Raw genomic sequence first — 18,220 nt, 5'->3', positions numbered from 1 at the left:
GAGAAATATGTTGATAATAAACATGCAGATTGAAGAGAAGCTTAAAAAAAGAGCTCTCAAATTATGAAATAACTGAGCCCAAGCAAAATTAGAATAGAAGGAGATGCCTGTTAGCAAAGACCAGCGAGCAAGCAGACATATGAAGAGTCAGAAGTAAAAATAAATACTGATGTACAAGTGTCAGGACAAAAGGTGGGATGGAGAGAGTCAGCGGTGCCAACCTAAATAAAATATTGCCGGGGGGGCAGGTAAGCCCTGTCCCGCATAATCAATCACATGATGCTGTGTGCATACACCATTTGAATGGGAATGCCAATCAATTTTGTGGGGGCCTGGCCCCCTCAAATATTTTATTGTGGAGATTGAAGCCCCCACGGCCCCTAGGAGTTGGCTCCTATGAAGAGAGTCATGAAATGTTTGTCCAAATAACCTTTGACAACCTTTGCCGTAGAATAAAGTTGAGAGAATACAGTGAGATGGCCTTTTCTTAATTCCAACTGAATTAGAGTCAGAAAAGGGCCTCTGAGGTGGGAGGGGAGGAAAAGAGGGGAGATATCCGCATTCTTGTATGATTTCCAAGATATGCAGAAGTGCCAAAGTCCCCCCCCCAAAAAAAAATGCTTAAAAATTGTGGAAGGCTCCTCTGCCCAATGAAGATTGAGTATATACAATAACTTCTAAGAGCCATGAAATGTTGCACGTCAGATGGAAAAGAAAAACAGTGAATTGACGGACAGTGTGGAGCGACTTAAACATCCTGGCATTGTCTAGCTGCAACCCTGAAAAGGAGCAGTCCTATTAGGGGCTGAGGACATGTTGCAGCCTTTCACAGCTTTGCTTGTGAATGTCAGAAAATGCCATCGGAACATAAGAAAATCTCAGCTGGATCAAACCAAAGCCCCATCTAGCCAGGCGTTCTGTTCTGAAAGTGGTCAGCCAGTCGCCCATCAGAAGCCCACAGGCAGGAGGACATGAGTGCAATAGCCCTTCAAGCCAGGCTTTTACCTTTTATATTCCTCACCAGTGGCACCCTGTACGACACTAAAATTCAGCGCCCCACTTCTCATGCCACATTCTACAGCTTTGTTTTGGCGCCCCCTGCAGCTTGGCACCCAGTGTGACCACACCAATCGCACCCTACTAAAGCCACCTCTGACCTCATAGTGGGTCAGATACAGAACATTTTGATCGTAAGGTGCATCGCAAGGTTCATGTTGTTAAGTTTATATTTTTTCTGTGCTTGAGTCTTAAGAGGTGAGATTTCTAACCGGGCTGTAATGTACACCGCTAAACTAATCTTAAGCATCTGTGTTTCTTCAATTGCCTGAAACTCCTCAGTTAGAATACAGCGCTGCAAACTTAGATGCGAAAGCAAAGCAGGTCTTAAACTCTTGTCCTGTGTTTACAAGCGCCAGAATCAGAAGGAATCTGAAAAGCAAGATGCCCAGAGTGTGTAACAAGATCTTCCGTGCACCTGCATTGAAAAACAATGCTGTAGTAGAGGGAGGAATACAGCCGTTGCCTGTATAAATTACTTTTTGAACTCTAGCTGTCTCGTAGCAGAATTTTGGATGGTGGGTGTCAACTTGGAGTCCACATAAAATATTTAGTTGATAATTTTTCAGTTACAAGAGTTGGCAGGGAAGCAGAGTAATAAAAGTGCAGCCATTGATATCTTCTGGGTGCAAATAAGGGTAATACAACATTAGTATGAAACACAGTACGAGGTTACTGTGATGTTATTTTTGTTTATTCATTTTTTATTTACTAAATTTAATTGGCTGCTTTTTTTACCGAGGCAACTCAAAGTGACTTGCAATATGTGATGATGATGATAATTTTTTTTTTACACCTCCGCAAAAGAAAAACAAATATCTAAAAGACAATCTTATTTTTAAAAGGCAGGATTAAAACATCCCACCCACTGAAGGAGTCCACAGATAAGGTATAAAAACATGAAAGTAATGAGAAATTAGACATTCACAAAGTGTTCCTACCTAGCAATTTTATAAAACTAGCATTCCTGAATGAATTGAGTGGTTTCAAACTTAAGTTTTACTCATAATAGACCCATTGAAATCAATGAACGTGACTTCGCTTCGGCCCATGAATTTCAGTAGGCCTACTCTGTGTAAAACCTAGTTAAATACTGCCCACTGTTTTTGGTTATTCCCTTAGGAAAGCGTTTCTACAAAAGCCACTTCAGCTGTGTGTGTGTGCGTGCATGACGTCTCCCTCCCCTCCCTGCCATTCTGTTCACAAAGTGCTTGATTGGCTGCAAGCGCATTTCCCCGTACAACATGAGTGCCACAAACAAAGGACAAGAAGACGTTCCCAAGGCTCTGCAGGGAAACAAGCCTATGTTGCTGAACCAGCCCCCAATGGGCAAGTTAATCATGGTGGACAACGTTAATAGCAACCCAAATGCCTGCTCCTAAGGGCAGAGAATGAATGAATGCCCAACCAGAGCTGTGCGAAGTTGTCTGCATATCCATTACTGTTTGGGTTCTCTGTATTACGGAGAGGATAACTGGCAGCCTTGCGGCCAGAGGCTGCCCTTTTAGTCGGTTTCAGTGGAAAGCAGCTGCGTCCGTAAATCCGGTGCCCGCCTCCTCCCGCAGTCCCTGCCGTGGATAGGAATTTAAAGGCATCCATGAGTATAATGTGGTTGTGAAGAGCAGCAAACCCTGTTTCTTTCACTAAGTAGTGGTTTACTTTCAAATAGGTAAATGATGAGCTGCAATTAATTCAGAGATTTGTAGCAGAATAATTATTCTCTTTGAACGTATCCAGGGATTTTATGGCCCTTTTTACTGTAGGGGTTTCCCCTCCCCCCCCCAATGCTCTGCAGAGCTAATGAGCCAAGACTGATGGCAGATGCAGATTTGAATTTTTCTCTTTGGATTAGTGTCTAGTCCTCAAGTTCAGATTGAGGCAGGTGCTGTATTATGCTAGGAGAAAAGGCAACCACATTGCACCAGGACTGTACTTGTGTGCCTTCAGGTGGGATGGCCATTTTCTTTCCTTTTACCTTTTCTAGATACACTCCTGATGGAAGTTACAGATCAAAGCACCAGGTTAGGGACGCTTGTCCTATATAATTCGAAGGTAATAATAATAATAATAATAATAATAATAATAATAATAATAATGTACTTGGGTGGCGCTGTGGGTAAAACCTCAGCGCCTAGGACTTGCCGATCGCATGGTCGGCGGTTTGAATCCCCGCGGCGGGGTGCGCTCCCGTCGTTCGGTCCCAGCGCCTGCCAACCTAGCAGTTCGAAAGCACCCCCGGGTGCAAGTAGATAAATAGGGACCGTTTACCAGCGGGAAGGTAAACGGCGTTCCGTGTGCTGCGCTGGCTCGCCAGATGCAGCTTGTCACGCTGGCCACGTGACCTGGAAGTGTCTGCGGACAGCGCTGGCTCCCGGCCTATAGAGTGAGATGAGCGCACAACCCTAGAGTCTGTCAAGACTGGCCCGTACGGGCAGGGGTACCTTTAGCTTTACCTTTACTATTATTTATACCCCGCCCATTTGGCTGAGTTTCCCCAGCCACTCTGGGCGGCTCCCAATCAAGTGTTAAAAACAATACAGCATTAAATATTAAAAACTTCCCTGAACCATCAGATGTCTTTTGAAGATAGGATAGCTTCTTATTTCCTTCACATCTGAAGGGAGGGTGTTCCACAGGGAGGGTGCCACTACCGAGAAGGCCCTCTGTCTGGTTCCCCATAACCTCACTTCTCGCAATTAGGGAACCGCCAGAAGGCCCTTGGTGCTGGATCTCAGTGTCTGGGCTGAATGATGGGGTGGAGACGCTCCTTCAGGTATACAGGACCGAGACTGTTTAGGGCTTTAAAGGTCAGCACCAACACTTTGAATTGTGCTCGGAAATGTACTGGGAGCCAATGCAGATCTCTCAGGACCAGTGTTATGTGGTCCTGGCGGCCACTCCCAGTCACCAGTCTAGCTGCCACATTCTGGATTAATTGCAGTTTTCGCGTCACCTTCAAAGGTAGCCCCACATTGAGTGCAATGCAGTAGTCCAAGCGGGAGATAACCAGAGCATGTGCCACTCTGGCGAGACAGTCTGCGGGCAGGTAGGCTCTTAGCCTGCGTACCGGGTGGAGCTGATAGACAGCCGCCCTGGACACAGAATTAACCTGCGCCTCCATGGACAGCTGTGAGTCCAAAATGACTCCCAGGCTGCGCACCTGGTCCTTCAGGGGCACGGTTACCCCATTCAGGACCAAGGAGTCCCCCACACCTGCCCGCCCCCTGTCTCCCCAAAACAGTACAGGTTGATAGATAAAAGCATGGTTTAGGCTAGGGCTGGGAGAGATCAACTTTTCAACATCTCGATGTTATGACCAGCCAAACATCGCAATGTTGAAAAGTGGAGGGAGGAACAAGCTGCATTGGCCTCAGCCCCCCAGGGTGAAACCACCACTCCTACCAGTGCCCGGCAAAGGGAGGAAGGAGGCAGCGGAGAAAGTAAGGCGCAGGCAAACCCCACCTGCAATGTACAGCTGGTTGAAGGCAGCATTGCACTCTGGCCCTCAAATTGGTCCTGGATGTTGTATTGATACGTCAGCCAGGCCTAGTTTAGACCAAATTGAAATATATCTGTGTATTTCCCCCCCTGTGATCAAATATCTTTGCTCCTCTGAGGATAGTGTTTAATAACTCTCTGTAAGCAGTTAGCTTTATTTCTCTTACCTGCAAGACACTCTTTCTCTCTCCCTCTCTCTCTTTCTCTGTGTCTCTCTTTCTCGTCTTCCTAGTTTCACTTTGCCTTCCATCTGCCAGTTTTAAGGTTTCAAAGCAACGACGCCAGTAAATTATTAATACCAAAATGAAACCCATGTTCTGCTGAGATGGTTATGTAATAGCAACAACGGCACCAAACTCATCTAATGATCTTTCCCTCCCGTGCCATGTACAGTGAACTAATAGCTTGCAAGTTCATTTGCAAATCATTTAGTTTCAGAAAAGCATTGTAGACAATTGAATAATCCTGCCAAAAGAACCAAAGGGGTTTGAGCATCTTGCTCAGTTGCAGGGGTAGCTGCACCCCATGTGGTTTATTTATTTATTTTCTTGTGTTTATATTCCACCTTTCCCCAATGGGCTCAATGTGGCATGCACACAATTTCCCAGGGACTGAGTGTACCCGGACCTGTTGAGCTTTCAACAAAGGAAGGGTCATCACATGCCTTCAGATCGTACTCTGGGAAGGAAAACGCAACTCTGCTGTCCTTCACCTGATCACCCCATGCAGAAGAAGGCCTGTAGATGTAGAAGAGGACCTTCATCCACTGTGAATGGCTAGAAGTGTTGCAGTGCACTTGAAGCTATAGGAGCACTGTAGGAGGGGCTTGTCAAGGGGCAAGAGGGCATTGCATACATCTGATGGGGTACCACTCTGATACATCTCTCTGTATGTGTGTGTGTGTGTATATATATATATATATATATATATATATATATATATATATGGGGGTGGGAATGGTGGGAGATTGAGCCCATTATGACAGCAACATAAACCCCACATTAAGGCTGCAATCCTGAACATGCTAAATAATAATAATAATAATAATAATAATAATAATAATAATAATAATAATAAAATTTATTTATACCCCGCTCATCTGGCTGGGCTTCCCCAGCCACTCTGGGCGGCTTCCAGAAAAATATTTAAATACTGTAATACATCAAACATTAAAAGCTTCCCTAAACAGGGCTGCCTTCAGATGTCTTCTAAAAGTCTGGTAGTTGTTCTTTGACATCTGGTGGGAGGGCGTTCCGCAGGGAGGGCGCCACTACTGAGAAGGCCCTCTGCCTGGTTCCCTGTAACTTGGCTTCTCGCAGTGAGGGAACCGCCAGAAGGCCCTCGGTGCTGGACCTCAGTGTCCGGGTAGAACGATGGGAGTGGAGATGCTCCTTCAGATGGTACTGCCTGGTACTGCTTACCAACAGTAAATCCTCTTGAACTCAATGGGGCTATGTTCAGAAGTAGGCAAGTGTAGAAAATGGTAATTTCCCCCTCCTGCCAAGCCTTTAGACTAGCATCTTTTCAGAATTGCTAAAGAATAAAGTTGGGAAAAGGGTGGGGGGAGGAAACCCAGAGACAAATCTTAACGCTCAGGGAAAAAAGGATAGCAGATAGCAGAATCAAGAAGGAAGGAGCGATGTTTCTGAATTACTCCTGCACAGGCCAGAGTGTGGGGAGCAGGGTGTTTGTCCTAGTGGAACGGGGATCCACTCAAGTACTCTAGTGGAGTGAGTATTTGAGGATTCTGAAAGAGGATGAAAAATATATGATTGCTACTGAGAGAAGGGGGTTAGGTTGGGTTAGTTCTGGAATAGCTCCTTTCAGTTTTCCAGGCTTTGTGGGGCAGGGGAATGGAATTATTTTTAGTTTCTGACATTGATTTTTCATTTCCAACACACAACCGTGAGGCCCATCGTAGCAGAAACATGAGCTTTAGCGCTTTTTAGTTGAATCATCCAACTGATGCCTCCCATTTTGTGTGTGCCTTTTCGTTTTCTTTGTTGGGGTAGAGTAACATAAGGGAGATGCAACTAATAAGCTCGTACAAAGATTGATTACATGTCCTCAGCTGGAAGTTGCGCTAAGCCTTATTCTCTGAGGTATAACATCTGTGGTGAGCCTTTCACTGATCTTCTGCTGCTGCATCCATTTTTGACAAAATTATGCCCACTTCTTGTCTGGTTTGCTTTTCATTTGGAAATCCTTCTTTCCTTGCCAGCCCTCCTGCATTTTGATTAAGCTATATATTTTTAAGGAGCGGGCTAGTGCTGTGTGCTTTTATTGTTGTTTTAATCTGTATTTTTAGTAGATCTTTTTATATATTGTAAGTGTTTAATTACTTTTTAAGGACTGGGTTTTTTTGTTTTTAGCTCCCCCCCCCCTATTTTGCCTGTGTTTTTCTATTTTTATCTGTAAGCCATCTTGAGTTCTGGTCTGGGGAAAATGGGATATCAATAACTATAACCATCATCATCAGTTCCACCTCCGTTACTATTAAATTCCAAGAATGGTCACACTACCATCCCAGCTCTCGTTTTCTTCCAGGACATATGTGGTTGCTTCAGTTTGACTAAGCAATAGGAAGGTCCACATTTAATATTTTTTAGAGAAAGAGGTGCAGCTCAGTGCTTTGCATGCAGACCTTTTCAGTGACACGTGTTCTGGTTTCATTCAGACTGTGCTGGGTTACTGCAATGCACTCTACATGGGTCTGCCTTTGGAGACTGTCTGGAAACATCAGCAAGAACACTTGTGGGTTCCTGATGACAGGACCACATTGCACAGATTCTGGATGCATTGCACAGTTTGTTTCTGGATGCAATTTAAAGGTTTGGTTTTGGTGTTTATAGCCCTAACTGGTTTGGGACCAGATTATCCGAAGGCCTACCTGTGGCAATATGACCTGTTCTGAGGACCTGCTTTCTAGCTTATCAATGAGAAATGCCAGGAACAATTTTCACAGTGGTGGCCTTGTGTTCATGAAATTCCTTTCCTCTTAAGAAATGTGTATAGCTCCATAATTGTTGATTTTAGAGAACTGTTTAAGGCATTCTGGCTACACTACAGTGGTACCTCAGGTTAAGTACTTAATTTGTTCCAGAGGTCCGTTATTAACCTGAAACTGTTCTTAACCTGAAGCACCACTTTAGCTAATGGGGCCTCCTGCTGCTGCCGCGCTGCCAGAGCACGATTTCTGTTCTCATCCTGAAGCAAAGTTCTTAACCCAAGGTACAATTTCTGGGTTAGCGGAGTCTGTAACCTGAAGCGTATGTAACCCGAGGCACCACTGTATTATTAATAGCCATGTATTGATTGCTACTGATAATTTTGAGGTATAATTTTACATCTGATGGTTGGGGGGTTTTCTACAGAATTTTGAACACCACCTTTTGAGGGCAATGTGCATTTATACATCTTAAATAAGTAAGTGATTGTGCTTATTTCAATAACAATACGGCGTGCATATTTTTGTGCAGCGGATTATCGAAAGCTGCGATCTTGACAAGCCAGCTTACTGCGGTGGCTCTCTGCCATGTTTCAGCTCCTTTGGCTTCATGCCAAGATGCTAACCTTACGGCTTGGCTCTAAAAATAACATCCGATTGAAGTGTCTTCACTCTCTTGAACTGCGTTTTCTTTAGATCTCGTTTGGCAGTTCTTTCCTCCGAAATGTTCCATATTCAATACAAAACCTAGGTATGTGTTGCTTAGGTGAAAACAAACAAAACAGGAAGTAGAATGCGAGCAGTGGAAAGGCAACTCTTAAAAATATCTGTTATAAGTGAATCATAATCCCTATATTTAGGATTTTAGAAAAATGGTCTATGTGTGTATATCCATGGCAAGACCCACTGAGTTCAGTGGGGCTTACTCCCAGGTACGTATGTATAGGATTGCAGTTTAAGTGCTGCAGGTAACAGGAGAAAACTTACAGCGATCTCTGCAGTGAAATGTTTTGGTCCCATTAACTAGAGGATCCCAAATTTTGGGGTTAAGTACGAACCCCGTGTTTGATCTCGTTTGGCAGTGTTTGATGTATCAATTATTCGGTTTGTGGGGCACTGCAAAACGCGGGTTTTCGCTGCAAAAATACCTGCAAAACTTTGGCATGGATTTGGAGGAGATTCCAGATTACGGGGTTCAAACTGTTAGCTTATTTCTCCACTTATCCCACCCCTTTCCAGTGGAATCATTTGTGTGTGTTGCAGAAAAATAGCATAGGTTTGTTTCTTTAAAAGGTATTTTCGTCCTAGTTCTAGTGAAAAGTCTATTAGTGAAGATTCTGAAACTGACTTTTAATAGCTGTACTGTTCGGTCCTACAGGCAGTGCCAAAGGCTGGGATAATGTTTCATTATCTCTAGGATTCTAGATGTCCCAAATCTGTAACGGGTTGCCTATTGCAGGCACATTGCAGACTTGGCTTGGATATATCCACAGTGAAGAGATTCTTTGCGTTTTCGAGACACATGCCTAAATTTGGGAGATGGAGCTAAATGGGATTCCGCGTGTCCCCTGGCAGAAAGTGCAGCTGAATGCAAACATGCTTTTACTGTGGATTACAGGCTTGGCTAGTCATCTGACAGGCACTTTTAATGGCGTCAGGAAGACATGCAAAGAGAAGCACGCTGACCTACTTTTCCCCTCTTTACTTCATTTCTTAACCACTGCTCCAAGCAAATAAAATGTTAATAGAAAAACTCGTTGGAAAACTCAATACAACTTCAAGGAGCTTCTCTGTACTGCATGCTTCTTTTAAGAATTTGAGGTTTTCTCAGGGTAGTTCTGGAGTTCAAAGATAATCTGAATGCTTATATACTCTCTGGGGAAGTGAGCTGCTTGCAGGACCATCTCTCCCCCCCCCCCCAACTGCTTCAACAGCTTTAATGAGTGGAGTGATCTGCTTCAAGTTTTGCTAAATGATTTAGAGTGACTCTTCCTCAGGGATACCCTTTAGGAACCAATGATATATTAAGTGATCTAAATGTGTTTTTGTGGCGCTTTCAGTAAGTTGGGTATTACTTTTCTCTCTATCCGCATTTGGTCTCCTATTTACCAAGGGGGGGGAATGAGACGGAGGGTTTTTCTGTTAGTCCTACCCAGAGTAGACCTATTAAAGTTAATTAACCAGGATTACCTGTTAATTCCTGAATGGATTCGGACTTTTTAGCTGAGCCTGTCTCCAAAGGAGCAGGGCAGGTAAAATAAGAAACATATGAACTCTGTTTAGTATATAAAGGATCTAAAATGCTTTTTAAAAAAATAAAAATTTATTAGTTTTCAATTGCAGTCAAACATTAACCTCATTATAGCAATATCAATTTATAATACAATTATTAATACCAGTCATTCAAGTACCAGATTATATAATTTAGCTAAAGTGGGGCCCCGCATGCTAGATTTGATTATTTTCTTTATTTCTGTGTTCCAAAATCTTATTAGTTTCAATTACATTCTGGTCATAATCATAATTCCTCATACAACAACTGCAATATTAATAACTTCTACAAATTCTATGATTCTAAGTACTCCTCATCCCTAGCTCAGTCCAACCTACAAAACATTTGCTTCTTCCCCCAAATGTTACTGTGCATCTAACCTCAAAGTTTTTTACAACCTCTGAATGGAAGTGAATTCCAAAAGTTGGGTAATGTTCGCTGGAAATTTCTCCCTGAATGTTGTCTTGATCCAGGTTTTGCATAGAAAGGGCATTGCCAAGATGCTTCTTTCTTTCATAAATTTCTGCTCCAGACTTAGATATTTATTTTCGTCCCATTTCTCTATTACAAAACTACTAAATTACAATCATTTCTTCTTAATCACACATATCCATTTAGAATTCTTATTGTAAATCTTCATTAAAAATAATGATCCTTACTTCCTGCAACCATTTAATTTGAAAAACTTTGCATCAAATTAACTCACAATAAAAACTTCTATTCTAATTAGTCATTACTTTTGTCTAATTCATTGCTCTTAGAACAGGGTCTTTACTGTAATATTTTAAGAATTTATCTAAGCTATGCTTCTTTACAGCCTTCCTCTTCCCCATCCCCCCATTCATCCAGTGAGTTAGCTTAACAAATGTAATTAAGGTCCAACATGCATATTTTTAATTCGTAATTTTGGATTACTAATTTTTTTAGTAATGGGCTATCAATATTTTTTCATGAGACGAGTAAATCTAGAAAGTAGATCTGAATAATTATTAAGCCAATGAAACCAGTAATTAATGATTTCTAAAATACATGGATAAAAACTAAGACTGCCAAGAGACTTAGCTTTGCTGGCTGTAGAGATCATGCGCACATCACTTGCAACCCGCAACCTGTTTACAATTGTTATTCATTCTTTTGGTAACCTTGCAGGGTAGGTTCCTACTATTTCCATTTTGCAGACAGAAAATTGAACTTGAGAAAAGTCCACAACCACTTACAGGGCAATACTAGCTAGGCTTATTCAAGTCCTATTGAATTAAATGGGGGCATACTGCCAGGTAAGTGGGGTTAAAATTGCAGCCTTAATTGGCCAAGCCCAGCACTTTAGCTAGTAGTTTCATTGGTGTGCAGAACTATAGCATAACTGTGTGGGGTGGGGGACGCCAAGGGTGCCAAAAAATCATTTACTTGAGTTTTCTCACTGCTCTTTTAAAGCCAAATCTGTATTTATTTGTTATACAGTAAAAGTAAATAATTTAGATACTGAACTCTGCACAGATGGGGAAGTCTTAAGGATGGAATTACAAGTGTTCCTGTTGTGTTTGCATATCCAAGTTCAAAGCAGAGGGAGGAATAATCATTAGGGTTGTATTAAAATGACAGCCTGGACAAATAATGCATATTGACTAGGTAAGTGCTTCATGGGACTCCAAAACATGTGGAATGGTTGCAAAAGCAAGAGTTGCACCATTTGCCTCCGTACTGAGCATGCTAACTATGCAGTGAATGTCAGGCAATTGCACAAATAGTCTATTCTCCAGCACTGAAGTTAGAATGAAGACAACCATATTCTATTTTTCCCCTTCTACTGTTCCACTTATAAGGTCTAAAAATAAACAAAAGCATTATCATGGAATCCCAGAAATCAGATAGCGGGACTGCAAAAGGAAAACCAGATGTCAGATGACTGTGTGGAGACTGAAAAATGTTAAACACTGCTAAGGCAATTGGTATGACTTTTTTGTGCTCTGAGTTCATAGTAGTTGCCTCCCATTCTATCCTAACAACAACCCAGTGAGGTCGGTTAGGGTGAGATTTGGTAATTGGCCCAAGATCATTCAGTATGCCTGATGATTCAGTGGGGATTTGAACCTAGTTTTGCTCACGTCTAGTCTGACAGTCTACTCTACACCTCACCCCACAGCTCTCTGAAGACCCAGACTAGTTTATATGCTTATAGTGAGCAATCCTCATCATGCCTGCTCAGATGTAAGTTGTATTGGACTCAGTGAGATCAGAATTGCAGCCTTAAATGTAGTGTCATATTTCTGTATCTTTACATTTCATTAAAAAAATCGTAGCCCCCACATCCATATTTTTAAAACAAATAATGGTACACAAATGTGATAGTGCATATCTCATTTGTGCGTCAGCTGGTGTGCGCAGTGAACAGTAGGCACACTTTCGCATTAAAACAACAAACTGACTTACTTCCATTGAAGGCAAATGACCTTTCTTCATTAACTATGATAAAGTTATGTTCAGCAGCAATACGGAATACTGATTTGAAATTGAGCTGAAGTTATAGTTACTCTGCAGTACATAACATGGAGTGAATAATATGGTCTCTCTCTTTTAGAAATGAAAAATTACAGAAAAGGGCGTTGCTTCACTTCTTTCAGTGACAGTACTATTATTAGTTGTTGTTATGGTTAGACTTTATACCCTTCCATTCATCATAAATGAATAAACGACGTGTAACAACAGTGTAAAGGCATGAAATACAATGCTATTAAAACAAGCGGAATAATCAGTTATCCTTAAATGCAGACACTGATCTCTATAACATTTTGCAGGCCATATACCGTATTGTTTGCTCTATAAGACTCACTTTTTCCCTCCTAAAAAGTAAGGGGAAATGTGTGTGCATCTTATGGAGCAAATGCAGGCTGCGCGGCTATCCCAGAAGCCAGAACAGCAAGAGGGATTGCTACTTTCACTGCGCAGCGATCCCTCTTGCTGTTCTGGCTTCTGAGATTCAGAATTTATTTTCTCTTGTTTTCCTCCTCCAAAAACTAGGTGTGTCTTATAGTCTGGTGCGTCTTATAGAGCGAAAAATACGGTACATGCATACCTGGAATGCATGGAGGAAGAGGAAGGTCTTTAGCTGCTGGTGAAAGATGAGTGACCTTTGTGCCAGTTGGTGCTATTTTTTCTAGAAAAAGAGGTGCAGGAACTTACCACAAACACCTCCATCGTTCTCTTAGAATGGCAGTGGCACCCATCTGAAAGGTGCTGGAACTGAGTTCTAGCTGGGGGGGGGGAGCCCTGGTGCCAGCTAAATCTCAAGGGGGATATTCTTCCTGTGAAAGTGTTCTGAAGAAGTTAGGTATGCTTGCGTTCTGGAGAACAGAAAGATCTGCCAAATTCCACGGCCTGTTTCTGAACTCTTTAATTCTGATTAAAAGTTCCTTTTTATGAAGTATGGATCAGCTGCATCCCCAAGACTTCCCTGGTGAAACTTGTACTATCAGCTTGAGTGGTTTTGCCCTGAGAGAGCAGGATCATCAGCCATGCATTCTTCTTTCCTGGGAGTAGAGATCAGCAGCTCTGCCAAATTATACCATACCATGTGCAGTCGTTTGTGATGTAAATTACAACCAGCTCAGGCCTCCTTGCGGGCCACCACCATCATCTAATGAGTGGCCACTTGTTGAAACCAGACAACAGGCTCGAGGGGAAAGGGTCTGCCTTCAGTGAGCTGGAACACCCTGTCCTTTGCTTTCCATTCTGTATAATACCCAAGTTTCATCTTTTGTTTTCCATGCAGGAGTCTGGAAACTGGGTCAGTTAATCCAAGTAGAAAGCATCATTTTATTGAGTTAACTCTGTGGTGGACTGCTGCTTCTTTGCCTTATCGAAACAAGCTTCCTGGTTTGCAATCAGTCTCCCCATTGAAATTATCCAGGATCTTCTGTAATAATGTTGAATTTAAATCAACAACAACCAAAAATACCACTCTCCTTTTGAAAAATGCATTGTTTCCAGAAACAACCGTCCCCCACCCGTCTCCTTTGCCACTTGTTTTGATCAGTAAATTAGATCAGACTTTGTTATTCTTAAAACCATTTCACTTAAAACAGTATAGCAGAAAGTGAAAAGTGAGAAGATTATCAGTAGATCAAATGAGAATTTTGGAGAGTCTGGACCATATGTTGCAAACTGCAACTTTTAAATCAGTCTGATAATTACTGGCTTGAGATATTCCTTAGGATCACAGCTGAATCAGCTGGGGGGTGGAAGCACATTTGAACAGGTTTTAAATCATAAACCATTGGTGTAGAGCAATTTTGTTATCTGGTTGCTAAGATTTTCATCTGGAATGCATGTTTCTGCAGATATCTGCAGGCATTAATAATATCCATTGATGGGATATAGATGGGATGGGGGAAGAATTATTATAAAATGTCACTGTAGCAAAATAGATTGGAGATTGCATGTTGGATAGGACAAAGTAGGAAAATCTTTTTCTTTCTATTGAACCGAGTTAAATTGGTGTAGGAGTGTTGAAGTTATCAAGTTCTACAAACGTTGATGTCAAGAAAGGGTGTTTCTAGAGCAGCTGGTTTACAAGTGCAAGAAATAAAATGTGCTGTATTGATAAAGGTGGTCAAATCTTCATTATTCACAGCACGCTATTTGCAAAGTTAGGGTTGGGACAACTGAAAACATCTAGGCTTTGTACACACCATACATATGAGAGCTGTAGTTTGTAATTGTAGCTTTCTTAGGGGTAAACTGCAGTTCTCAAGGGGTTTTTTTGGGGGGAACCATGTAGAGTGGTACCTCGGGTTACAAACTTAATTCGTTCTGGAAGTCTGTTCTTAACCCGAAGCATTCTTAACCCGAGACGCGCATTCCCTACATAGGCCTCCTGCGGCCCCGGAAGCGGATTGTGTTCATATCCCGAGGCAGAGTTTGCAACCCGGGACACCTACTTCTGTGTTTTTGGAATTTGTAACCCGAAGGATTTGTAAGCAGCACTTTTCATAACCCGAGGTACCACTGTACTTTAAATGTATGGTGTGTACACAGCTTCAGATTGCTAAAAACTGGATTTCTAATAAACATTCCACCTTTGGAAAGATGGACTTCCTAGCAGTTGTAGTGATGCACAATCCCAACTGAAACTATTGTTTTACACTATGTTTACAATTAACAATGTCATTTTCATTTCCTTTGACTTTTGTCTGTCAAACCATTCAGTTGTCTTAGACTAGGGGAGATAACTGTGTTCCTTCAGTTATTGTTGCACTACAAGTCGCATCAGCTACATCCACCATGGTCAATAACAGGAGCCAGCTTCTAGGGGCTGAGGTCCCAAATAAAACTTTTGAGAAAATTGGCCTTCCCCAAAAGTTGATGGGCATTGCCATTCAAATGGTGTGTGTGTACTGCGTCTTGTGAGCGATTATTGAATACTTTATTCAAGTTGGCACCCCTGTGGATGACGATCAGGGATAATAGGAACCATAGTCCAACATTTGGAAGACCACAGGTTCCATTCATCCTAGACTATGAGTCCTTAGGGAACCAAACTATTAACATTTAGAAAAACACAGCAGCCCAAATCAAATCAGTAAGTGAATCTCTGCAAAATGTTCAGTATTCTCATGCTTACAGTGACAATTATTCTGCATTCTTGTGATCATTTTCAAATGCATACCCCCTACGTATGCACTACAATAATTAAGTTAATTATAAACAGAAAACTGAGTGATTGTGGCTATCATAAAAGCATCCCCTGAATCGTAGTATGAGATTTGAACCAGCAACTTCCTTGTTTAAAGCTCACAGTCTAAGCTATTACATTGCATCATTTCATAAGAACAACTTGAGTGGAGATGACATGTTCTTTATTGCATGGACATCACAAACAGCACATTGCTTCAGAGCCTGTTATATGTCACTCCATCTCCAAGTGCACAGCAAAAGTTCAAGGACAAAGCGATTGGTTATTGAATGCAATGGGCCTCCTTTTCATGTGGAAATGGGACAGAACAGCCTTTTGAATGAAACTGATATAGAGCATAAACAGACTGTTCCATCCATCCCAGTGCTAGATGTTATGAAGTATACAGTCGTACCTTGGAAATCAAATGAAATCCATTCCAGAAGTCCGTTCGACTTCCAAAACATTCAGAAACCAAAGCACGGCTTCTGATTGGCTGCAGGAAGCTCCAGACGTTCTATTTCCAAAAATAGTTTGCAAAATGGAACAGTCACTTCTGGGTTTGCAATGTTCGGGAGCCAAAACGTTCGAGAACTAAGCTGTTTGACTTTCAAGGTATGACTGTACTTTATCCAAGCCTACCTAAACAAGGCTGAGCACGTGAAATTCAGCTAATTGCTATCAACAGAGGGTTGATCTCAGGCAGTGCACTCAGTTACTATCAATGTTTTCTCATTTCAAAAATCCAATAAACTGATCTGCTGATCTCTGGAAACTTTCATTTCTCCAAATTAGGAGGCTTTCTCCTGACTTTTAGGGAGAATTAATGTAATATTCAGAGGACGCGGGTGGCGCTGTGGGTAAAACCTCAGTGCCTAGGACTTGCCGATCGCATGGTCAGCAGTTCGAATCCCCGCAGCGGGGTGCGCTCCCATCTTTCGGTCCCAGCTCCTGCCCACCTAGCAGTTCGAAAGCACTCTTAAGTGCAAGTAGATAAATAGGGACCGCTTACCAGCGGGAAGGTAAACGGCGTTTCTGTGTGCGGCGCTGGCTCGCCAGGGCAGCTTCGTCACGCTGGCCACGTGACCCGGAAGTGTCTGCGGACAGCACTGGCTCCCGGCCTCTAGAGTGAGATGAGCGCACAACCCTAGAGTCTGGCAAGACTGGCCCGTACGGGCAGGGGTACCTTTACCTAATGTAATATTCATACATTCTTAGACGACCAGCCTTTGAGTGATGTATGCTAGGAAGGTCAAATTTGGCTATTTATTTCTGTAATCCACTGTCCATGGAAATTGCTCTTCCAGATTTCAAAACCATCCAAGGGCATTGGCTTCAAGACGGTAGCTCCAAAGGGCATTTGAGCAACTGGAATCGGATGAGACAACTTACTAATGACATTCTCATGGCCTCTGTCTCAGGGTTTAAATACTTGGGATTTTTCAGATTTCTCAATGGAAACATTAACAGCCAAAGCCTATACATACTCAGATGTAAGCATCATGGAGTTTAAAGGGACTTAACGCCCAGGTAAACTTGCAGGTGTAGGATTGCAGCCCAAATGGTTGTTGTTGTTGTTTCAAGGCAACTGTCGTTCTTTTTGTAGAAAAGATCATGCATGTATCTATTCTAACGTGTGTGAGCACTTCCCATCAAAATGATATCAGAGCTCATCCCACATTAAGGAATTGTGCCATAACCAAGCGGCTCCAAAAGATAGGCAGAGTTTTGGATCTGCAGAGGTGTCCATGTTCTCACCTGTGAGGTGGGCAAAACTGGGAATCTCTATGCATCAGGAATATTGACTTTAATAAAAGAGAGCCCAAGCCTTTGTTGGGACTATGCCAGGCATAGGCAAACTCGCCCTCCAGATGTTTTGGGACTACAACTCATCCCTAGCTAACAGGACCAGTGGTCAGGGATGATGGGACTTGTAGTCCCAAAACATCTGGAGGGTCAAGTTTGCCTATGCCTGGACTATGCGTTGGGACTTTGCTCTTAGATAACAATTTTGAATTTGGGTACTCTTAGCAATGATAGTATTGCAGACTATTTTAGGCAGAATTGCATACAAACCTATATGCAGTTAACACTGGTGAATTTTCACGAGGACTTAAAAAACACCCAACTAACTAACTAACCAACCAACTAACTAACTAACTCACAAACTGATGTGGAAATAAGAAGAACTGAATTTTTGATTTGACAAATGAGAAACTGAAATGGAAAACTTCATGTATCCCTAATTATGGGTGTGTCTTCTGCCTAATAGCAGCCTAATAATGGCAATTCATTGTTCACTTTAAGTTAATTATTCCACTCCTTGCTTAAAAATCCACATAAGCTTTTATTTTGAATGACTGCCTCTATTCCTCTAGGAGAAAACCTGCACTGTGATGCATTAATCTGTTGTCTATAAAAATACACAGAATGTTGACAGTGGAAATGACCAGGATGTATTTTCACCACTTGTACCTGATAATTCAGCATCTAGCAATTAGTACTAATATCTCTTTGCTTAAGGAAAATGTAGTGCTCACCATTATTTTTTTTATATTTAGGGGGTAAATATCTGTTCCACAGAGTAGATGAAACTGCTCATGTTCAGAGGCTGTCCCTGGGGATAGAATCAATCATTGTAGTAGAAAAGGGTGACATTTAAAGAAAGAAACTTGGAGGGAAATGTCATGCTTAAAAAATTAGATTTAAATGCACTAGCTCCTGATTGATTTTTATTGCACTCGGATGGATACAGTGATTGATTATGAGGCTTACA

General features: G+C 42.0%; 1 protein-coding gene across 6 annotated transcripts in view; it reads left to right on the top strand.

Annotated features, from left to right (window-relative positions):
* RARB (retinoic acid receptor beta) overlaps positions 1-18,220 on the top strand; it is a 338,077-nt gene that overhangs the window by 294,473 nt on the left and 25,384 nt on the right. The gene's annotated exons all lie outside the window — the stretch shown is intronic.

Source organism: Podarcis bocagei, assembly GCF_964188305.1.
Source record: "Podarcis bocagei genome assembly, chromosome: 12".
Classification (NCBI taxonomy): Eukaryota; Metazoa; Chordata; class Lepidosauria; order Squamata; family Lacertidae; genus Podarcis; species Podarcis bocagei.
This window is presented reverse-complemented; position numbering and strand designations above follow the sequence as displayed.